The following is a 24,987-nucleotide window of genomic DNA, read 5'->3' as shown; positions in this document are numbered from 1 at the left end:
AGTTAGGCCTTCTACCATCCTGACGTTTGAGTTAATAAAGTATTTTATTTTGAAGTTTAAGTCTGTTATCTGTGTCTTGCTTCATGATGCCTTCACATGAGGCAAATGGGCCCCAAACCAAGTAGAGGCTGCCAAAAATGGAACAACTGGTTAATTCAAGTAAATACAAAGTATATTATGCTTTCAAAAACCAGAGGCTTACCTGTGAGCATATCAGTCATAGCCCATAGAAGACAATGGGTTTTAAGGAATGAGTAGAGAACAATGGAGGAGATTCTCGCCTGCACACGGATGAGGATAAGTGAAAGAATCTGCTTAGAGACATGTAAGACATACCAGGAGTATTCCAGGGGAAGTCATGGGGCAAAGTACCGAGACTCAAACCAAAAGACTACTCCAGGGCCTGGACACGTTTGGTACTAGTCAAGCATGTACCAAATCCGACAGAGACAGCTCTGACAAAGACCACTCAAAAGCAGAATACAGGAAGCATAAAAAAGGGTTCAGATAGGGAGAAGATCCAAACGAGGAGGAATAAACATAAGTGGTGGCAGAAGATGGAAGCAAGGGATGGGGAGACAAAATGCAGGAGACGAGCAGGCAAACTCCAGACAGAGGAACTCAAAAGGTGGAGCTTGAGCAGACCAGCGACAACGGTGAACCATTCACTGTCAGCGACAACGGTGGAATATTCACTGTAACGCTACTCAGTGGAGGAGGAGCGATACTGGAATTTTCCTTCATGCTACGGCAGACACACTGCTCTGTTCCCTGGATGGGATGCAGGAATTTGAGGTCAAACTGGAAACATGGCTAGCAAGAAGGCCACGGGAGCTCCCCTCCATTCTAGGGTTCCTTAGTGGGGAAACCCCAACCCTGTACCAAATCACCCGAGACCTATCCGTGAGTCCTGAACCCTGACAAAGAGATGGGGTGATAGGAGCCTAGGTCGAGTGTGGGTTTCTTCATCAGGTGTGAGATCTGCCACACTTTCAGGGCCTCTGGGAAGGAGCCTTAGAGGAAGGATCTGTTGATGGTGTTGAGCAGTGGTCATAGCGCTCAACGTTTTGTCACCCCACGGCGGGTGAAAACACCCGATTTAGCTTTTGGCGGGTGAAAGCCCATTCATTTACATGGAAGGGTAGGGAGCTTGGTGGGTGAGAGAGATGCTTTCCGGGCGGGTGACCAAACAGCGTGTGAGTTGAGAGGTATGAGTGATAGTGGTGAACTGAAAAAGGGGGACCACTGTATAACATCTGGGAATGATGGAGAAAGCTTCTTTTTTAATGAATCAGCAAATGTAATAATTACAATTTAGCATTTATATAGCGCTACGACCCCTCAGGTATCTGAGGACTGCTTATTATCACCCACTGTGTGTGGTGCTCATTTATCGAGCTCGGAAGGATGAAAGGCTGAGTTTGGCCCTGCCGGGACTCGAACCTGCGCTCTAATCGCTGTGCTATCGGAAATATGCCTTAGCTTTGCATTCCTGATCTGCCCTTTCTTTAATAATAATACGGTTTGATGTCATCACAGTTCACATTGTAGGAATGGAAACGTTCCTGTAGCCGCCTCATAACCCTGTCTCATATAAAAGGGTCACAGGTTAAAAAGCCTGCGGTGCACACTATAGTGACGAGCAAATACAGGCCGGCCTTTTCAGCACAAGATGGAGTCTGCGTCTCGCATCCCTAGCCATACGGGAATTAAATAATTGAATTGGGCGCACGGTGGGTCGGGGAGGCGGGAAGCTTTTACCTAACTGCGGATTAATACGGGATTAAGGACAATAGGGGAATTAGCTGCCGCTGATAAAGGCCGTTTACACAAGTGTATCGCGCGCAATCAATATATTGCGAGGAATAATGGCAGGGTACCCTGTAGTCTCTTCTGTCAGACGTCACGCAGCACGGCGGATCAATGCGTTGCATTGCCGTCTATGCCCATTGGAATGCAAAACGATATTGTCTTGGGCTGGATGTATTGACTGGGTACTGGAGCAAGAAGGAACCCGATTCCTGGACGCGCACTCTGACTGCGTTACGGGATGCCCTAGAAATAAACAACCATTGGGAATAAGAGGCCGCCTGAACGTTATCTCCGTGGCGCGCAGCACGTCGCCTCGCTGAGGGCACGGCCGCCCGCGGAGGGCATCCGGGACCGTCCGCTTATAACAATGCCAGAATCGGACCGCGCGAGGCTTGCTAATGAATATTATCGGGAACACGGAGGACGGATTTCCTGCGCATACTGATGAGCCGCGCGCATTAGTATTCTAGACCCAGAAGCACGAGCCGCTGGATCTTGGGAGAAAGGCACGATGGGGACATGATGTGCGGATACTGCGCAGGGGGCTCTTTACTGTCAGTTGTGGCTTTTGCCCATGCGCAGTGAGCTGTCCTTCAGCGAATAGTCTTTTGGAGCGGTAGCATTGCAGATGCAACCACCGCAGGGGGGCAAGGTGGCAGTGTACACGTGCGCTCAGGCTATTTCTGGCCAGAGGCACGGTGGCAGTGTGGATAAACGCGCTGTCAGCATGCTTTCATGCAGGTTTGCAAGCAGTCAGCGCTTTAGCACTCGCTCGTCTGCACACCAGGGAAATGTTGAATATTTGATGTACAAGTCATCTCTGTCGGCTCAGTTACGCAGATGCCGCCTACAGAAACATTGAAATTGACGCGGTGTCCGTAGGGGCCGCCGAGGTCAAGCGACGTGCAGGTGATACAATAGGCAGGTTGCCACGGGTGACACGCATGCGCTGTAGCACTCGCAAGGATTAGTCTGGCCATCTAGCTGCATTATTCATGGCCCATTGATTTTGCAATGAAACGTGTTTTAAAACATCAGTAAAAATATGCATTTATTCAATAATGTAAAAGGAACCCTGGCCTGTGCCATTAACCATCTCATGAAAAACACTCAATTCAATTTCTAGTTTTACGGACCTACAATTTCCCGTTAACAACATAAATATGTAGTGTAGGGTTTTTATATATCTCTGGCTGCAGGAATGGCAATTTGCTCTCTCGCCTGTGCACCCACAGATGTCCACTTGAAAGCCCCCCCGTTCACGAAAGAGAGTTAGGTGAAGGAGCGAGGTGGTCGGCCAATTCCTGGGTGGATGTTCAAACTCTAGGCATGTTTCTGACAATGGGACACGTGGTAGATCACAGGGTCAGACTGGGACAAGAAATAGGCCCGGTCTCGCAAAAAAAAGTGGCCCATCTCTTGCCTCAAAAAAGTGGCCCACCCCTCGCCTCACGACCCTTGACCTCTGATGACATCACCGAAAGTGATGTCATTTGACCCCACCCCAAAGTGACATCCCGGGAAGCGATGAAACACAACCTTTCACCCCTTGACAAAACAGGAAGTGGCATCAAATAGCATTGTTCCTAAGTACACTAAGTTACTGTGAATCCAAGCAGACGTCCAAGGCCAAATGATATGTTATTGTATAGCACTTACGCTTAAGCTCTTTTTTATAGAACAAATATGCATACAATATCACCCAACCTGTGTTGGTACTCATTTATAAACCTAAGAAGGATGAAAGGCTTTTAGAAAAAAAGAAACAAAAATTTGGAAAAAAATATATATATATATTTTTTTCTACTTCCAAACCGGCCCAGGCATGGCCGGAAACCGGCCCCCACTCCCCAGGGACGATTTGGGCCCGGCCACAGGCCGAAAGGCCGAGGGGCAAATCCGACCCTGGTAGATCACGAATACCACATAGGTGGAGGCCTGCTGGAGTCATTTCCCTACCAGTGAGCCCAAGGCCCATCACTACAAATGCGGTTTTTACATTTCCACCTTCGTGTGGGAGGTAGAGTTTGAATGCAAATAGAAACGTGCATGCCAAGCATGAGCATTTCTAATTTGATTAGGAAACTGCTGCAAGGGGGTGGAAGAGACCCAGGGCAATGCGGCAGGGGATGGAGGAGACCCACAGCAACATTTATTTATTTTTACATTTATAAAGCGCTCACACAGCCCGCAGGCATCGAGGCGCTGTTACAGGAATTGTTAGTTTTTCTTAGTTGTGTAATTGTGTTTTTTCTTTGACTTAGTTACGTATTTATAACGCGCTTAAACACTCAGAGGTTTCTAAGCGCGGACCCGGGGATCGAACCTGTTGTTGCTTTGTGTCGTCTTGCTTCCAAGACGCGCACGCTGCCGCTGTGCTATCCTCCCGGGACTACAACATTGCTGACTCCCCTGGAATATCAAGTACACAGGAATGAGTGCAGGCATTGGCACACTTGCAAGTGCATCCCTCTGTACTAGTGGTAGTTTGTCATTTATATAGCGCCTTTATCCCATCAGTATGGGCTCAACGCGCTTATTGTGGGAACGCCCTCGGGGGACCGAAGTCCAAGATAAGGGAAATTTAACAGGAGAACTAGAATGCGTGTGTGCATTTGGCCAAGATAAGGAGTTAGGTGGGCTGGCTGTGCTGCAGTAAGATACCCATGATGGTCAGGCATGTGGATGGGTGCTGGGAGGTGGTCAGACGAGTATGCATGCTCGAGAGACTTATGTGTTCAGCCAGATGGAATTTTTTGTCATAGATCGTAGCTGCATTCTGATGGAAGAGATGTTGTGCTTTGTGTTTAGTCTGGTGCATGGAGGTTGAAGTTATATTATATGTTAAAGGTATTTGTACCGTGCACCATCACCAGCGTGCGGCAGCACGGCCGTGCCTGCGGCTCAAGTTCTAGAAGCATGGAGTGATACGGGTTTAAATGCATAGGCTATGCTTTTACGAATGCCTCAGTGCACTAGCTAAATTCAATATCCACCCAGAAATACTGCACTGGATATATTCTACCTTCACCTAGATTCAATGCCATGGCTACATTCTACCTTTCCATAGATGTAATGCACAGGCTAAACTCAATTTTCAATGCACTGGCTACATTGCTTCCATGTGTTAATATCCCTGCAAAAATATTGTGATACAAAAATATCGCCATATTTTTGTGACGATATTCACCCATGGACCCTGCGGGGGACACCCCCGCAACCCCTGCATTATTTTAAAATGTGCGGGCGACACCCCTGCATCCCTCGCTCCCACAAAATATCGTCCCCAAAAATATTGGCGAGACAAACGGCCATATGTACGGCGATATTTTTGGTGGGGATATTTTGTAGGAATACCGCTACATTCTGAATTAACCTGGAATCAGTGCACAGGCTACTTTTGACATTCACCTTGATGTAATGCACTGGCTATCTTCTACTCAGTACTTCTAAGAGCACTACATGGGCCAACCCACAACATTCTTCCAAGTGTTACAGACTGGACAACCTACACAGTTCCTCCATGTACAATACACTGGATACTCTACACCGTTCTTTAAGTGCAATCTATTGGGGTGCAATATGTTTCTGTGAATCAGTCATGCATGCTCTTCCAAGGTTGTCAGTCCCTACTGCGTCATGCCCCTGCCCGCATTCTACATGTCCACTTCATACAATCAGAGATTCTGCAAGCACACAACCCTGTGCGCGCCCAGATTCCCTACTGAGAACCTGCACACCTCAGAATACTGGAGTTTTCTCCCCTTTGATGCGGCCTGGTACACATGAGTGTCCCGGAGGGATAGCTCAGGGGCAACACGCTTGCCTTGGAAGCAAGACGACATGGAGTAACACGGGTTCGATCCCTGGGTTCATGGTTAGAAACCTCTGGGTGTTAATAACCAATTACAGTCACAATGAGCGAAGAAAACATTTTAGCGAATCAGGCCCACAGTGCGGGGCCCTGCTCAATAAGATTCCTATCCTCGCGCATAAAGTGAATTTAAGAAAGATATAAAACTATATCTGTTTAATATTTGTTATGATTTATTATCACTAAGCACAAAACGAGTCACTAATAAACTTGCATATATCCTGTTCACATATATATCTTTTATTATCTATCGATTTTGTTAAGGACAAGAAAGGTCCTTTCAGGCGTTGGAATAGTGTGCACCAGGTGTGAGACTACTTACACTCACTGCTCGATTAGATTGGTCCTGGAAATACAATATGCGATTAGCATAAAGTTCTGAGTGTGCTCATTGATTTAATTTTCACCATCAAAGATCATTGAAATAAATATAAATATATATTAGTGTGGCAGTCGTTGATTATATAGTTACGGTAAGTATCAAGTTCCATAGGAAACCCGAAAATTGAATTGCTAATAACGTTTGACTTCCTTGACAGATTTGGCTGATATTTTGCAAACAAAAAGTCTGTCCCCTCCACCACTCGCACCCTCAAGACTGGACATTTTGGGAAATATTCATTTAAAAATGAAAAACCTATTAAGAAAGCAAAAAAATGTTGTTTTCGGCCTATTCCCATTCATTTCCCCATAGAGAAAAAGTCAACATTTCTGCACAGCATACAGCAAAAACCACTAGACTTAATTGGAACAGGTATGCAACAAGCTCCTCCCCCCCTCCAAATTGCACATTTTGGGAAGCAATACGTTATAAAAAGAAAACATTATTGAGAAAACTTAACACAACGATATTACCGAAATTGTTCGTTTACAATTGTTCGAATGAACAATTGACCAAATTTAAAGGGTCACAATTGACCTTTTCACAATTGACCGTATATATATATATATATATGTATATATATATATATATATATAGGGATTTTGGGGGGTTTGGCGTTGGGTGGGGGTTTCCCCCCACATATATGTTACAATTGACCTTCACAATTCGGTCAATTGTGAAAAGGTCAATTGTAATTCGAACAGTTGTAAAACGAACAACTCGTATACAACCAACACAACAGTTTCACAAGTTTGAGCCCATTCATTTTCCCAGAGAGAAAAAGTATGGGTTTTGAACAGCCGTAGCACGGAAACCGCTGGGAAGATTGGGACCAAATAAGAAACAACCTTGGCACAAAGCGTTGACTCAAATTTCTTGACTGGTTTGGGGTAAATCCATCCAGTAGTTTATAACATATTTGACAGAGAAAGGGGTCCCCACAGCTCTTTAAAACCTTTCTATCGGCCTTAGTGCTTTTTACAGCAGAGAGGCTGAGCAAGGCTAATAACTTTTGACTTGCTAGATGGATATGAATGACATTTTCCTGTTTGTCAAGAGCCCCACTAAACGGGAAATGTTGGGAACAATTAATCAGAAAAACACAGTTTTTAGCTTATTGTAATAAATTTTCCTATTGAGAAAATGTGCAGATTAGAACAGCCATAGCATGAAGACTTCTTGGCAAATTTGGACCAAATAAGAAACAATTTGACAACAATGCATTGACTTACTTTTCTTGACTGGTTTGGAGTAAATTCATCAAGTAGTTTTGAAAATATTTGACAGAGAACGGGGTGTGCCCTGCGCCTGAAAACCTTTATAATGGTCTTGGTGCTTTGCAGTAGAAAGGCTGAGAGAGGCTAATCGCTTTTAATATGATATGATATGGCATTTATAACGTGCCTATACACAAGTGTTTCAAGGCGCGACGAGGCAAGGGAGGGGAAACAGAGGGAAGACAGACAGCGATTTTACCAGGCCAGGTGACATTGAGATCGCCCAAGTGAAGGGGAGGGAGGGGAAAGTGCAGGGGAAAGGGGAGGGGGCAGTGCAGTACATAGGATGACAGTAAAATAAATAAAGGCAATAAATAAAAAGTGAAGCCAGAAGGTGGAAAGTGCAAGGTTAAGTGCAGAGACATCATGTGTCAAGTGCTAGTAGAGGGTGTAGGGATACAGAAACAGTCCCCGGGTGCAGGGTTGCCAGGGGGGCAGTGCAGGTGTGCAACTGGCGGGGAGGGACCTGGGCCCGAGATCAGAGGGTGGCCAGGTAACCAGTGCAGTTTCAGATTCAGCCAGGAGATCAGCAAGGGAGAGGAGGAGAGAAAGCAGAAGCAAAGTGGAAGGTCTTGAGGTGCTTACGGAACCGGAGATGGTTCTCCTCAAGTTTCAGAGAGGCAGGAAGGCTGTTCCAGAGGGAGGCCCCTGCCGAAGAGAGAGATCTACCACCAATTTGCTGCTTGGAGAAGCGACTAACCCTGAGGGAGTTGGAGGTGGATGAGCAAAGAGCTCGGGAAGGAAGATATTTAGGAAGAGAGAGTTGAAGGTATTGAGGTCCCAGGCCCCAGAAGGCCTTGTGGACAATGCAGAGGGTTTTAAACGTAATCCTCGCCAGCACTGGGAGCCAGGGCAAAGATTTCAGTCCTGGAGAGATACGATCCCTGGGCTTGAGGCCAAGGACAAGTCTCGCAGTCCTCTTTTGGATCAGTTGCAGGGGGCGGAGAGTAGAGGCAGGCAGATTTAGAAAGAGGCTGTTGCAGTAGTCCAGCCTAGAGAGAACCAGAGCTCTGGAGACAGTGAGCTTCTGGAGGAAGGAGAGGAAAGGAAGAATACCTCTGAATAGGTGCAGAGGGTAGTGCGACTTCTTAGAGACGTCGGAGAGGAGAGGAGAGAAGGAAAGTGTAGAGTCGAAGATGACACCGAGGTTTTTAGCCTCACAGGTGGGAGCAGGAAGAGGGCCAAGAGAGGCCAGCCAGAGAGTGACAGGAAAGTAGGGAGCAGGTGTGCCGATGAGGAGAATCTCGGTCTTACTGGCATTAAGGCTTTTGACTTGGTAGATGGATTTGGATAACATGTCTTAAACAAAAAGTGTATAAATGACCCACCCCCTCCCCCCGAAATTGACATTTTGGGAACAATTAATTTAAAAATGAAAAAGTTATTTTAAAAAAAGAGTTTTCAGCCTACTCGCATTCTTTTTCCCATAGAGAAAAAGTTCTGTTTTTGAACAACTGCAGCTGTGAAAACCGCTACGCAGATTTGGACCAAACTTTGGATGAACTCCCCCCATGACCTTACAGAGTCGAATAATGTTCTGGATATCAGAAAGAGAATCAAAACTCTTCTGTTTATGTAGTCCCTTCTCGGGAAACACTGATTTTTTGAACCATAGCGCTTAGATGCTGTGGCCGTAGGTGATATATAAATAGCAATCACATCAGACTAGAGGTCAGGATTGGGAAAAAAGACACCATGTGAAGTTGAGGATTTGGGGGTGGGTTGAGGAGCCAGTTACGGGTAGAAAATGTCTGGTTTATCAGGGGAAGACCACGTGAATATCACAAGATTACAGCAGCAATGCCAAATAGGATCAGAAAAAATGTGTGTCACACGAAGCGAATAGTGATGGGGTAATGGGAGAGGGCTAGGGGGGGGGAGAAATTGAGTGGAGTGAGGGGACCCGGAATAAAGAAAGGGGACACATGTTGAGTGCCTGTGAGGATGTGGGAGACTTGAATTCTGAGCAATTGTTCCTGTTATCAGAGGAATCAGCAAACCACCACTCTACCGCAGGAATTTCTGTTATTGGAAATGATTACAGAGAAATGATCACAGAAATAAGGAGTTCGAATAAAAAAAGGTTAACATCTACAGTGCCTACATCTAGTAGGCATGGGGAAATGGGTGTTTGGTAACAAATTATTGGTGTGCCATGGCCAGTGGTCATGGCTAGTGGGCCCAAAGGAAAGCTATTGGTGCAACACGTACAGAGGCTACAGCCTGAAGGCCATAGTTAGTGACACCTCAAGAAACGATGTAACATATTCGGCCGTGGCCACTGGCAGGATCATTAAGTCCAATATATTTTAATGTGTGTGGGCTTGAGGTGTGCTTTGATTTTGCATATGTGAGTTGGTTGTGTTGAGTGTGTGAGGAGTTGAAATGACACATAACTCGGAGCATCAGATGTTTAGTGCCCAAGGGCCCCGTTTCAGAGATAGTGTATGTAGGATCAGTTGATGTGTCAACCACAGTATCTCAGTTTAATTTGTTACCTTGGCATACCTCTCAAAATGTTTAGCCCCTTAGCGCATGAAATCAGACTATTTCATTGTGGATGGGTGAGAGCCCATTGAAGTGAATGGACCTTTAAGGAGCTTTGTGGGTGAGAGAACTGATTTCAAAGCGGGTGGCTCCTGCCAAAAGCGCGCAAGTTGAGAGGTATGCATTCGGGCATACATCATGGATTTCTTTGTGAAGTCTTGAATTTCCTACCAATTCATTTGCTTTCCAGTCATAATATATACGTTGTGGGGTAGCCCAGCAAGTTAAGTGTTTGCCGTAGTTCGAATGCTGCAGAGGCAATAACATTCATCCTTCTCAGGTCGATAGGACGATTACCATTACACCAAGTGATAAAAACAGCAATGGCAACAGGGCTTGGAGGCAGGAGGAAGCCAGCATGAAGCGCTTTTTTCTTTTTTTTTTTTTTTATTGTTTTAGCTGATCAAACAACTTTACAATTACTTTACTTTAACTTTAAAAACAAATTGAAAATTCAATTCGCTGTAAAATTACACAAATCAAAACAAAATGTTCTTATTAAAACTAACTTGTTCAACCCTGTTTAAAAAAAATACTCCATTTACATTTCACTTTTGGATCTGGACTATGTCTACACACTGCTTTACACAAAATCATGAAACAAATCAATTTGTTTGGGACATGAAAATCCAAGTAATTCTTTTAAAAAATTAACCACCGCAATACACGCAATACAGATAGACATTGGGCCTCATTACGACCCTGGCGGTAAGGGGTTTACGCCAGCGTTAGCTGCGCCGACCCCTTACCGCCAATTACGAGGTCCCTTAGCGCCATGGAGGTTTTAACACCCGCTTTTCGTGGGTGTTAAAATCCATGGCGCTAAGGGACCATGGAGTTAATTACGCCACCGTAATTTACGGTGGCGTAATTAACGCCTTCCCCACTCCCATTATGCCCTATGGGGCAAAAATGGGAATGGGGAAGGGTAAATGGGGATTGGGGACTTACCGCCCCGCCGACCTCGGAATGGGGCGGTAAGTCCGCCAACCACCATGGCGTAAACGTAGTTTACGCCATGGTGGTAAAGTCACGGCCCAGGCGGTAACTTACCGCCTGGGTCGTAATGAGGCCCATTGTGTGTGCCTGAAGGAAAACATCCCATATTTCATTGTCATTGAATGTGGTCAAATTCTTGAAATATTTACATAAATGTAGTTTTCGACTGCTTGCCACCGCTGGGCATTCTAATATTAAATGCCATAAGGTCTCTTTCTGATTGGCATTCTCACAAAATCTACAAGCATTACATATTTCACTGATAAGTTTTCGTTTTCCTAACACTTCTTTGGTTGGCCATAAGTCTAGCAAATATGGCTCACATATTCCAAGTTTTTTATGAATGCATTGATTATTCCCATAGCTTTTGTATGCCCGACACTGCTCCAAAGTATGGATCCAGTCCTGCAAATACACTTTTTTCTTAGCTTTCTCTGGATCATCCAAAAGAGTGGTCAACGAGAGGTCAGCCAAGGTCATGATATTAAATACCTGATCACGCCATTGCACGGCTAGCCTCTGTCTAGATATTAAAAGATATTGTGCAATCGACCAAAGTAAAGTTTTAGAGTTTTTAGCCAGTATGAACTTTCGAAACAAGGCACACTGTCGCCACTGGAAGATGGCATTTAAAGAGGTAAGGCCAATTTCATAAAGTATGCGGGCTATTGGAACACATTGAGGTAAACTTAAGATCGATGTCCAGTATTTACCTTCCAGCCTTTGTAAATTTAGATGTTTAGTTTTAAGCCAGGTTTCCAATCCATATAATAAAACAGGGACTGTCTTGGCTTCATAGTACGAAATGGCTGATTTTACTGAGAATTTTCCATATTTTCCTAACAATAGCTTTGTTTGAGGGATGGCTGCCACCAATTTAGCTTCCATTGACTGTACGTGCACTCTGTCTAGGTCCCGACTATCAATTTGCATACACAAATACGTATATGTCTCCACAATTTCAAGCTCTGAATTTTGCAGAGTCCATTTCAATTTGTTACGCTTCACGTGTTTGGCATTGCAAATCATTATCTTCGATTTTTGGGTGTTGACCTTTAGCTGGTTTTCTTCTAGATAGATCGATAGGGCTTGTAGTAGATTGCGCACTCCTATTGGAGTCTTTGAAAGCAACATGAAGCGCTTTATAAACAATATGAAATTATTATTATCATGCATGATTTCAGGTTATATGTGATCTTACCGACCAAAATTAGTGGTAAATTTAATTGTGGTCAAAATACATTCCCCCCATTTTTTACCCTTATAACGCCACCCCAACCCCATCCCGACCCATTTTAACTAATGTTTGCAGTTTTTTTTCGGTATTATGGTCCACTCTGAAATGTACAACTCTTATGTTTTAGATATATTGACTGGATAACTATTTATAATGCTTGGTATCCTACCTGTTTAGCATTTCTACCCCAGCGCCCTAACATATAATAGTAACAACAATAACTGGTGTTTCTAGCAACACGTTACCATTATCACATTTAACTATATTTACCTTAAAATGGGGAAATGCTGAGTAGTCAATGCCAGCATAGCTCTCAAGGTTTTGTGTTCCCTGGGCGGGAGAAAGCACCTGATTTTGTTTTGGGCGTGAGAAAGCCCATTGATGGATATGGATGTGTGGGTGAGAGAGCTGCGTACAAGGCGGGTGGCACCCTTCAAAAGCGTGTCAGTTGGGATGTATGCTTGCCAGGCTTGATCCAGGGGCCTGTGGGCTGAATGCAGATATCAGCAGCAAACATTCCACCAAACACTTGATCCATAAAACCGTATTGTTTAACATGCCATGTACACTTTCTCAAACCTGGGACCCGGTTTGCGTGTAAATCAGAGGCCTCAAAGTCCAGGTATCCACTGACAAGAGAATTAACTCCCATTTAGAGTCTCTGTAGTTAAATCTATGTTGTGTGGACATCCTGAAAAGCCGAGCGGATTTGACATTTTAGGCCGCAGTTTGTAAATGATATTCAAAAGATATATTCTCCTGTCTATTGGTCCTAGTTGAACGTGAGTGAAGCTCCAGGAAGAAAGACGCAAAAGATGGCTCCTGGTTGACCCCATCAGTGGCTCAATTTCAGCGCGTGTATTGATCCGTGTGCTCTGCGGCACTGATTACCGGGCCTATCGATCTCTCGAGTACATTACTTCTGAAACCTGTGCAAGGGGTACTGCTGGTTGCGTGCCGTGGGTCTATCCATTGATTGCTTGGGCAGCTATTTATAACGATTGCGTGTAATGAATATGGCGGCTCCCTTCCCGGCAGAGAGGGGCAGTTAAGTCCCCAGCGTGTAACAGTGGGACGTGACGGCGGGCCCAGGCCACCCTGCCCAGGGCACCAGCAGACAAAGCCGGGCACTCAGACCTCGTTGGCTTCATCTGTCTCCTGTTTCAGAGTCAATGTGAAAACGCCTGGTGGGAGGGGCAGGACATGGCGGGCCCATGCTGGGCCTGTCAGAGTCCTGAACAGATGGGCCCCACGGAGCCGGGCCGCGGAGGCAGCGACACACAGTCCATTCTATTGTCTCCCTTTGAACCGCGGCCGCCTCCTCACACCAAAGGGCTAATGTAAATTTGGTGTATCAGTGTAAGCGGTTATTTGGCGGAGGTGGGGGCCTTCCCTGGTGAGACAGAGGGCAGCAACTGCATGGACGGCATATGCCCACATCAATTACTGCGCGGCGGAAATGCACGCCCGTACAGTGGGCACATATATGTTGTAAACATACAGCTTCCACACAATATTTCTGCAATGTATTCCGTCTCCAGTATAAGTATCATGGGTACTTTAACCACGTAGAACATACTGCAATGCAAATATAATGTTATTGATGTATTCTGTAGCTCGACAAAAATTACCGAGACGTGTCATGGATCATTTCTCGTCTAATTCACATGGCGAGAGGTAAGAGGAGGGCACTGTAAGTGGGGTGTCAGTGGGACCTGCACGCAAACATAACAATGAAAATGAAAACAGAGACTCGCAGATCAAAGACTTGCAAAGCAAAGTGAAAGGCACTCTGTAAAAAATACTAAAAGAATACATACCATTTTTTTTAACACATATATATTTGTCATGGCGATATTCTCACACAACTAATTTACCAAACTGCGGCAGCTGACAGCTTCAAAATAGCTCAGCATGCATTTACAGAGGAGAGGCTGTGCCAGTAGCAGCAGGTGTCCTGAGCCCCTGCACCCTGACTCTAATATGCAGTGCCCATGGGGGCCTCCAGAAATATATCAGCATACTTTACCCCAATATGCTGTGCCCATGGGGGCCTCCAGAAATATACCAGCATACTTTACCCCAATATGCTGTGCCCATGGGGGCCTCCAGAAACATACCAGCATACTTTACCCCAATTTGCTGTGCTCATGGGGGCCTCCAGAAATATACCAGCATGCCTTACTCCAATATGCTGTGCCCATGGGGGCCTCCAGAAATATACCAGCATGCCTTACTCCAATATGCTGTGCCCATGGCGGCCTCCAGAAATATACCAGCATGCCTTACTCCAATATGCTGTGCCCATGGAGGCCTCCAGAAATATACCAGCATGCCTTACTGTAATATGCTGTGCCCATGGGGGCCTCCAGAAATATACCAGCATGCCTTACTCCAATATGATGTGCCCATGGAGGCCTCCAGAAATATACCAGCATGCCATACTCCAATATGCTGTGCCCATGGGGGCCTCCAAAAATATACCAGCAAGCCTTACTCCAATATGCTGTGCCCATGGGGGCCTCCAGAAATATACCAGTATGCTTTACTCCAATATGCTGTGCCCATGGCGGCCTCCAGAAATACATCAGCATGCCTTACTCTACTATGAAGTGCCCATGGGGGCCTCCAGAAATACACCAGCATGCCTTACTCTAATATGCAGTGCCCATGGGGGCCTCCAGAAATATACCAGCATGCCTTACCCTAATATGCTGTGCCCATGGGGACCTCCAGAAATATACCAGCATGCCATACTCCAATATGATTTGCCCATGGTGGCCTCCAGAAATATACCAGCATGCCTTACTCTAATATGCAGTGCCCATGGGGGCCTCCAGAAATATACCAGCATGCTTGTTTGTTTGTTTGTTTATGCGCACCAGACCCGTAGGTAAAAGGGCACATCAGAATGAAGATGCAAAGCTTACATAGTTACAGAATATACAACAGATAATATACAACAGGTACAATGCTTACAAAAATGCAGAATATATAGAATGTGCAGATATATACAAAGGTACGGTGGCCTACGTAGAGCCAGTAATAGGCCGTGGGTAGGGTGTAGATCGTACAAATTACAGGATAGTACTCTACATATACCACTTGGGTATATTCTAACGGGTGGGAGCCTAGGGGTCAGTAGCGATGATGTGTTTTATGACATTTTTTCTGAAATGGAGGTAAGGTTGGTCAGCTCTCAGGTCTTGTGGCAGAGAGTTCCAGTATTTTGCAGCCTTTACAGGGAAGCTATTACCACCGATAGTGGTAAGCCTGTATTTGGGAATGGTCAGCCAGTTAGTGTTGCCAGCTCTAGTAGGTCTATGAGAAATTCTTCTCTGAAGTTTGTCTGTGAGGTAGCTGGGAGCGGCGTTATTAAGAGCTTTGTGAGTCAGGGATAATGTCTTTAATTGTATTTTGTTGGCCGTGGATAACCATTTGTGTTGGCGTCTAAAGGGGAAAATGTGAGTTCTTTTGTTTATTTAATTTATTTATTAATGTGTTATAGCTTAACATAAGCTTTTCACATATCATAAATCAATAAAAGTTACAAAACATAAATACTATTCTACTTTCATTAAGCATATTCATGATAAAGAACAATATTAAGTATGATAATTAACCAAAAAAGAGAAAATAACAATAATAAGTAAATTAAATCACATTAAACCAAAAATATCAGGCATGAGGAATAAATCAGGGATAAGAAATAGCTTTTTAAAAATTCCATCCTAATGATGTTTAAATACCTTAACATTATGCTTTGTTCACCTGTATACAATACAGGGACAAATTGCAGGTACAGACGCTTTGTCGTTCCAGAATAAGGTTTTAGTCCCAACAATAGTTTGGAGGAAGAAAGCATCTATATAGTTATGTCCAATAGTTTCTCTACTTCAACCACATGTTGTACAATGCAATATAAAGTTTCATCCCATTTGAATTGAGCACCCTCAGCCAAAGGTCATCGCTGCTGATATGGTCCATTCTGTGGACAAAGTCCCCATAACATGTTGAATAGGTTTTTAGCATGGAAGGGCATTTAGTTAGGACATGTTTACCGGTTTCAGTGACAGATCTATTCATGCAGAGCCGGCAAGAACGTTCCGATTTGGTAAGATTGCTCGTAATCCCGCTGATAGCCAGTACCGGTAGTTGATCAATCCTCAGCAGAAGGATAAAGCGTCTCAATCGAGGTGAAGGGCACAGAGACAAATAAGGTAGTGGCTTCTTGAAGGTGTATCTCATTTGTTGAACACATTTATAGCGTTTTAGATCTTCCAAGTGTGCAAAATTATCAATCCAGTCGTCTAATTCAGACTTTTTAGACAAGGCACACAATTTAATGGCTTGATTCCCATTAGGCCTACTAATCCAACCGATCTTTTCCAGATAATCAACCATCTGTTTTTTCATGAATGGAAATGTAGAGGATTTATTGATTTCATTTTTTGTTTATACCTATGGCTGCTCTTAAAGTATTATTTTGTAGTGTTTGGAGCTTTAGGATGGTCGTTTCATTAGCACCACTGTGTAGGGCGTTACAATAATCGATTATAGAGAGGATTAAGGCTCTAGCTAGGATCAGGCGGCTTTCGTCCGACAGGAAGGGCTTGTTGGCTCTGAAAAGCTTGCACGTGTAGGCTGTGGAGGAGTTCAGAGATTTGATCTGTTTATCAAAGGACAGTTTAGAATCCAAATAAAAGCCAAGGGTTTTTACCTCCTTGGAGACTTTGATGGAATTTCCGTCAATATTGAATGAGGAAAATTCCTGGCCTAATTTTTTGATGTTGGCCTGAGAGCCCAAGATTAACAACTCGGTCTTATTATCGCTTAAACATAAGCCATGGGTGGCCATACATGCTTGGATGATGAGATATATTTTGTTCACCAAACCGAGTCCTTACTATGATCCCCAGAAAGCAGGAAGAGAATCTGGGAATCATCTGCGTAGTTAGTATAGCTAATACCCAGATGGTCAAGATCATCGAACAAGGGTTTGGTGAAGATATTGTATAGGGTTGGTGAAACACAGGAACCTTGGGGAACACCGCACAGGATAGGTGTTGGGTCTGCAGCTGCTGAGGGAGAGAAGACTCTCATTGTTCTCTCGCTCAGGAAGGATTCAATCCATTTGATAGGTTCCGGGGAGAAGTGGGCAGCGGAGTCAAGGTGTCGACAGAGTACCCTATGATCAACCAAATTGAATGAAGTTGAGAGATCAAGTAGGAGCAGAAGTACTGACTTCCCATTCGTCTCTCAGCTCGTCTATTTGGGACTTTAAGTCAATTAAGGCTGTTTCATTCCGTATAGAGGGCGGAAGCCAGATTGTCTGTTACCCAGAAGTTTATGTAGTTCAAGGTGTTTTTGAATTTGGTTGTAAGCTGCTTTATCCAGTATTTTGAGTAAGAATGGGACCGTGGTGATAGGCCGGTAATTGGTAGGGATGAGGGGGTCTAGAGTCTGTTTTTCAAGGAGGGGGAGCAACCAGGACTGTTTAAGGTTGGCTAGGATAGTGCCTGTGGCGAAGGAGGCATTAATCAATTTGGTGATGAATGGGGATAAGACTCTAGAGGCATCTTTTATTAGTTGTGCTGGGCAGATATCACCTTTACAGTTAGTGGATTACAGTGACAGGATGATTTTTTCTACCTCCAAGGTGGTCAATTTAGAGAAGGTGAAGGTATTATTGTGCGCAGGTAGTGAGGCATTACTGAAATTTGTTTTGGAGCATATCAATTTTATTAGCTAGCGCATGTTGGATGTCTGTACACTAAGATTTATCTTTAGTGCAGATGTCCGGTGTGACTGTTGGGGTCTCTAGTTCTTTAAGTATAGAGAAGAGTTCTTTCATACTAGAGTTGGACTTGGTAATACGCTCATCATAAGAGTTGCGTTTTGCCAGGCAAATTTCCTTCTTGTAAAGTGATGAAAGTGAGGTTACTTTGGCTTTGTTCTCACTGGAAGGGCAGAGTCTCCAATTAGATTCACTTTTTCTTTTTAGGGTGCGAAGGTCTTTGAGTTGTGGTGTAAACCATTTGTTTAAGTGGGCCATAGGTTTGCTGGGTCTGAGTTTAAGAGGGGAAATTCTGTTCAGGGAGGTGAGAATGATTTTATTGAATTAGTGAACTAGGATGCTGGGGTCAAGATTGTCTGGCAGTGCATTAAGGGTGGGCAGGATAGCAGGGATAATTTTCTCTACTGTAATACTTTTTTTATTTCTAGTTAGGCATGGAAGCACTGGTTGAGGAGCCAATGGTGTGGGTCTTGTGGTGGACAGGTGGAAGGACACCAGAGAGTGGTCTGTCCATATAAGCGGCAGGATGGAGGAGATGGTCACTGTGCAGTTGTAATCCGCTATCCAGTCCAGTATTCTCCCTTTTTGGTGGGTAGGTTTGTTGACTTTTTGGGAGAGACCTAGTGCATTTATTATGTTGACTATCTCTGTACCGTTTTTGTCCGTTTGGTCATTGAAGCGTAGGTTGAAGTCCCCAAAAATGAGTATTTACAAGGAGGGTTTGAGGTTGCTAGTAAGTATATTCTGCAAGTCCTCCTCGAAGGTGCCACGAGGACCAGGTGGTCTGTATATTAGGTGAATGGTGAGTGTTTGTGAGTTGTTTATCTGGAATTTGGCCGAGAGAACTTCACATGATTGTGACAAATGGATAGGCGCTAGTCTTAGGCAAAGATCTTGTCACCAATTTTTAAACTTAGGCAAAGACATGTTCTAGAGATGATGGCGATACCGCCTCCTCGGGCGCTGTCGCGGTCTTGTCTTGCTATAGTATAGCCATCAGGGATAGCTAGCATGAGTGAGGGCCCTGCTGCATTATGGAGCCAGGTTTCTGTAATTGCCAGGAAATCTAGATTACCTTCTGTGATTATGTCTGCAATGTCAGTGGCGTGGGCAACGAGCAATCTTACATTGAGCAGCACTCCTTTGAGGGGGGGCCTCAGCTGCTGTGTTGGCTAGTGTAGACTTGTCGGGGTTCTTAACACATTATTTACTTTTGTGGTTATTGGTCTTGAAGATATTTGTATTCGAAGTAGACCTGTGCGGAGATGGATTCGAATGACAGGATGTCAGATTAATCTTGATGTTAGTTTTAGGGTTGGTAGTCGGGAGGGCTCTTCTCAGGGGTTCATGTAGTTTAGAAAGTCTGGCGCGGAGTCTGGCATTTATAGTAGACGTGGCACAGGGTAGGGAAGTGAAGGTGGTTGTCACGGGGGCCCAGTTATGTGAAGATTGGCTCATAGTGCCTATGTTCGTTGCTGTGATAGTAGAGGTGGGCACTCTGGAGTCTAAAGTAAGTGCAGGCGGGAGCTGAGCAAAGTATGCCTGGCTTCTAAGGTCGACATACCTGGTAGCAGTTATTATGCAGAGTAGTAATGATAAGGTTAACACTTTTGCAGTAGCGGTGTCAGAGTATGTGTCAGCACATGGATTCGCCTGAGTAGGGTGCTGCATTAGTTGAGCATTTGTAAATTAAGTGTAAAGCTTAACTAATTGTTTACTAGAATAGGCAGGTTCCACTGGGCTAGGAGTTGGCAAAATAGGCAGAATCAAATTTGCTAAATACACATAGTAATAGGCAGGTTCGACTGGGCTAGGGGTTGCAAATGGGCAGCAGAGTAGGCAAGATCAGATATTTGTTAGATGTCCACAGAAGATGGGCCTCATCAGTAATCTGACTCGCCAGTGAGCATTTCAACATACGTATAACAGTAGGGCGGCGTAACGTAGTGCATTGAGCATTTACAGTAATTACCACAGAGCAACTGTGGACACGTTTAGAGGGTGCATTAAGGGCTACATAAGGGTAGAGGTTGTAGACATGATTGTAGTAGGATTGAGACTTAGATAACTGTGATGGTCGACTTATGCACAGGTAAGACTGCTGGTCTGGGATTAGCGCAACGTTATACTTTTGTAGTGCGGCTGTAATAAGTCAGTGGAAGAGTGGCACTGGACAGCCTTGCACCATCAATGGACAATCTGCATACGGAGTACACATTAAATGGAACATATGCACCTCTCTGACTTTCTTAATACAAAGCTCTGCGGGCAACTTAGACCAGAGTCTCTTAGACCAGGCTCTCTGCAATGCCCTTGCGTCTCACTTTCTCTCAAAAACCCAGGACATCCTGTCCACCCTCTCCTCCCCTCCCCCTCCTATCCCCTCTCAGTCTGTGCTTGCTGACCCTCCTTCAACCACAACCGCCACCCTCTTTCTCCTCTTTTCCCCTTTTGTCCCCTGATGTGGTCGCAAGACAAGTCGAAATCTATAAAAGCCTCATCAAAACAGGTTCATCCCTGTGCCTTTAAAACCATCAAGGACCACATTGATACCTGGCTCCAGCCCATGCCGATTTTTGTAACCTCTCCTTTGCCTCAGGATCCTTCCCCTCCCCTCTGAAGCACTCCCTTGTGCATCCTCTTCTCAAGAAACCACAGCGACCCTTTTTGCCCAGCTAACTATCACCCAATTTCCATTACCCCCTTTCTGGGCAAACCCCTGGAAAAATTGGCCAACTCTCAGCTTAACCTTCACTCTGATTCTGTTGGCTCTCTCTATGACCACCAGCCTGGCTTCAGATCTGCCAGAAGCACGGAAACTGCTCTCCTGAACATCCGCAAAGATCTGCTCTCCAACCTTGACTCTAACATCCCTTCTGTCCTCATCCTACTCGATCTCTCTTCTGCCTTCAACACGGTCAACCATATCACCCTGCTCAACCGTCTCTGTGATAGCCTGGGTTTTACTGATCAGGCTCTGGCCTGGCTGCCCTTTTTCCTCTCTGACCGACCCTCCCAGGTCCAACTTGGGTCCTTCCTATCATCTATCTCCCTCTCCACCTGTGGTGTTCCCCAGGGGTATAACCTCTCGCCCTGGCTTTTCAACCAATTCCTGGCAACTCTCACCCACTGCATTGCCATCTTCTGCTCAAACGTCCAGTGCTACGCTGATGACACTCAACTCATTTTCAGGCTACCCTCGGCCACCTCCTCTCCTTCTCTAATCTCTGATTGCCTAACTGCCACTCAAAATTGGTGTGCCGCCAATGATCTTTGTCTAAACGCCAACAATACTGAGATCCTCCTCATCGGTACACCTTCACCATCCTTTCCCCTCACTCTCTTGCCGGCCTCCCTTGGCCCTACTCCTGCCCCTACATGTGAGGCTAAGAACCTTGGGGTCATCTTTGACTCCACACTTTCCTTCTCCGCCCACATCTCAGATGTCTCTTAAAAGTTAAACTTCCTACTGCACCTCCTCCGAGGTACTCTGCCTTTCCTCTCCTTCTCCCAGAAGCTCATGGTCTCCCAAGCACTGGTTATTTCCAGGTTGGACTATCGTAAGATCGTCTTTCTAAATCTACCTGCCTCTACTCTCTGCCCTCTGCAGCTAATCCAGAACAGCACTGCCAGACTTGTTCTTGGCCTCAAGCCCTGGGATCATATCTCTCCAGCTCTGAAATCCCTTCATTGGCTCCCAGTGGATGCAAGGATTACATTCAAAACCCTCTGCATTGTCCACAAGGTTTTCTGGGGCCTGGGTCTAAAATACCTTCTATTATCCCTCCGCAAATACCTCCCCTCTCGAGCTCTTTGCTCCTCTACTTCTAACTCCCTCAGGGTCAGTCGCTCCTCAATAAAATTAGCTGGGGGTAGATCACTCTCTTCGGCTGGTGCCTCCCTTTGGCACAGTCTCCCGGCCACCCTGAAACTTGAGGAAAAACCATCTCTGGTTTCGGAAGCACCTCAAGACCCTCCTCTTTTCTTCTGCCTTCGCCCCCTCCCCTCTCCCCTGCTGATATGTTTCTCTCTTGGCACTGTGCACCTGGCCACCCTCTGTCCCCTGGGCCCAGGTACCTGCTCCCCTGCCACCCTCCTGCACTCCCTCCGGGCCACCCCTTGCACTGAGGACTATATCTGTACCCATACAGTCCCCTACCCCCATATACTTGTACGTTCTCAATGTCACTGGGCATAGTAAGATCGTTGTTTTGTCTCCCCTGTTCCCCTCCCTTGCCTTGTCGTGCTCTGAAACATTTATGTATGAGCGCGATATAAATCAATTATCATATCATATAATATATGCAGAAATATTAGGCACAATATTGCAAAACTGAAAACTATGCCATTTTCTTTTACACAGTTGCATGGTTTTCCACATTCTTGCTACTTACTTTCTATGTGAAATCTCTGAAATTAACATTTAAGTTTGTTGACAAATCTTCATAACAATGGAATTCGTCTGAACATTCATGCAGGCGTATGCAGCAAACAATCATTATGATGTATCATTGGGAACCATTTATTTCATTATTTTTAATAATTAAACCATGTTTTTTAAAAGTTGTTAAGGTATTTAGGAGTTTACAAAAAGTTAGAAGTGTAAATAAAATGTTTAAAATATTTGTAGAATTTAATGTGCTTTTCAAATGGAAGGAGAATATCACCTTGCATCAGGAAATTAATTATTTGACAGAAAAACATCAAAATTGAGATGAATCTCCCATATGCTTGCTGGGGTAAAGTCCAACTTTGATGAATTAACAAAGATTCACCTTAAACTTTGGATGCAGGATGGGATGAAGACCGGCCCCCAAATATCTCAGACATTAAAGCAGATCCAGTGACATTTTCCGTTTGCTCTCTGACCTGCAGCACTCAGAAGCATCTGAAATGCTGTAAAAATGTTATACAAACACCCACTCGCCCCACCATCACTGCGCTTGAGCATTTAGCACCGATCCAAGAGAGTGTTTATCTCTGCACTTACCCCAGTCTCCACCATCTGGGTGCACTTGGACCCGCTCCCACCCTCAGGACCTGTCCCCCCCTCCAGCTCTCCCTCCCCTGTAACCGTCTGTGCACTTGCGCGATCCAAATGCACCTGCCTGAAGATCATCAGTCTGATCACCCCTGTCTTCACTCCTTAATTGCACTTGGAAAACTGCAGGATCGTCATCAGACCTATTTGCTGCTGTCTCAACTGTTAATTCTTTTTATATGCATTTACTCTGCCTGTGCAAGTATTATCGTTTCAGAATTTCAAGGATTCTGAACCACTGTTGTTTTTCCCTATGTTCCCACCCTCCTTGAGTGCTTTGAAACACTCGCCATGTGTATAGGCGCTTTACAAATAAACATTACCATACCAAATTGAAGTACCAACAAATACGTTATCCTCCCTGCCTCTGGCTTGCGTGTGATCCTCAAAAAAGGGGATTATATAGCGCCTGCTATCCTGACAGTCCGAGAGAGCGAGTCTCCAAGGTATTGGGTTTTAAATGTTTTGGAAAGTTTCTTTGGAGCTGCACGCTCTGTCCAAGGGCAGAACCCATCTCTGCAGGGGTCAAGTAAGTGGTCTGTAAGAAGTGGCAGGTCCCTTCTCTGCAGGGGTCAAGTAAGTGCTCTGTAAGAAGAGGCAGATCCTATCCCTGCAGGGGTCAAGAAAGTGGTCTGTAAGAAGAGGCAGATCCTATCCCTGCAGGGGTCAGTAAGTGGTCTGTAAAACGAGTCAGATCCCATCTCTGTAGGTGTCAAGTAAGTGGTCTGTAAGAAGAGACAGATACCATCTCTGCAGGGGTCAAGTAAGTGGTATGTAAGAAGAGGCAGATCCCATCTCCTCAGGGGTCAAGTAAGTGGTCTGTAAGAAAAGGCAGATCCCATCTCTGCAGGGGTCAAGTAAGTGGTATGTAGGAAGAGGAAGATACCATCTCTGCGGGTGTCAAGTAAGTGGTCTGTAAGAAGAGGCAGATCCCATCTCTACAGGGGCCGAGGAAGTGGTCTGTAAGAAGAGACAGATGCCATCTCTGCAGGGGTCAAGGAAGTGGTCTGTAAGAAGAGGCAGATTCCATCTCTGCAGGGGTCAAGTAAGTGGTCTGTAAGAAGAGGCAGATCCCTTCTCTGCAGGGGTCAAGTAAGTGGTCTGTAAGAAAATGCAGAAGGTATGTAAGAAGAGATAGAAGACAGCATTCATTCAAACAATTCAATGGGTGGGAGCATTGGGAGTTGGGGGAAGTACAAACCCCTTGAGTTTAAGAAACTAGGACCTGCCTTAACATGTGTGCCCAGGATCAAACAGCACCCTCCATTTCTTGCTGAGGAAGTACCCATGGCATGAAACGTACTTTACACAATTGCAATGACTATAAATGAGTGTTTCAAACAAATAAATAACTATCAATGACATCTGAATACTATATATCTTCTATTTGAAGGCATGTTGTCTTCCAAAGCATCCACAATTGAAGCAAAATAAGCACTGTTTGTGCCAGCCGTCCAATTCCTCTTATGATAGAATTATACAGAACTTTGGGATGCATTCTCACTCAAGAACTCAGATGGTCAAGAAGGGGATACATTTGATTGCCACTATGTCTGAATCATCCAAATGTTCTTTGATTGGAAATATTTTTTTTTCATCACCTCTAATCGACCTTCAGATGCAAGGACATCAACCGGATCAAGAAGCAAAGACTCAGTTAGCCAATTAATTCCTCCAAATTCCTTTACACTCACTTCCCCTATTTTCACCCCAGCCCCTTAGTCTATCATTGCATAACCTTTTACTTCAAATGAGCGGATAGAAGGTGTGTTTTGGGAGAATACATTAGCCACAGCTTTGGTGTGACATCCATTTATCTGGCAAAAGGTTACTTTTATAGCTGCCAAGCCTACAATGCAGATGCTCCAGAGTTCTTCCAGACTGATGCAGGGGTAGACTGGCCTTGAGAGAACTCTGGAGATTTCCCGGTGGGCCTCTGCATCATGGGCCTCTTCTGCCCGGTTACCTATTTTATTTCCAAATGTTCTTATGGGAAAGGGGTTGGTCACTTTGAAAAAACA

Source organism: Ambystoma mexicanum, chromosome 14 (assembly GCF_040938575.1).
Source record: "Ambystoma mexicanum isolate Mex_15411 chromosome 14, UKY_AmexF1_1, whole genome shotgun sequence".
In the NCBI taxonomy this organism is placed as follows: Eukaryota; Metazoa; Chordata; class Amphibia; order Caudata; family Ambystomatidae; genus Ambystoma; species Ambystoma mexicanum.
The sequence above is the reverse complement of the archived record's forward strand: the minus strand, read 5'-3'. Positions refer to the sequence as shown.